At 64.4% G+C, this 225-nt stretch overlaps 1 protein-coding gene across 1 annotated transcript in view; it reads right to left on the bottom strand.

Moving 5' to 3' along the window:
• Window positions 1-225, bottom strand: part of SDK1 (sidekick cell adhesion molecule 1) — a 455,450-nt gene that overhangs the window by 209,403 nt on the left and 245,822 nt on the right. The gene's annotated exons all lie outside the window — the stretch shown is intronic.

The following is a 225-nucleotide window of genomic DNA, read 5'->3' on the forward strand; positions in this document are numbered from 1 at the left end:
TCCCTGGGCCCTGCACAGCCTCACCCGACCCTTACACAGCCTCACCTGCCCCTGCAGCAGGGCCAGGAGGGCTGTGGTCGCTCACTCCTCCCAGGGTCTGTGTCCCAGCCCGTCTATCACCAATAATCCCCTCCGCCTGGGCCATGGATTCAGACAATGGGGCGTGGCCTGTGCCCCTGCTCAGGTTCTACGTCCAGGGAGTGAGTTTGTCTAGAGGACCCGGCG

Source organism: Myotis davidii, unplaced genomic scaffold (assembly GCF_000327345.1).
Source record: "Myotis davidii unplaced genomic scaffold, ASM32734v1 scaffold399, whole genome shotgun sequence".
In the NCBI taxonomy this organism is placed as follows: domain Eukaryota; kingdom Metazoa; phylum Chordata; class Mammalia; order Chiroptera; family Vespertilionidae; genus Myotis; species Myotis davidii.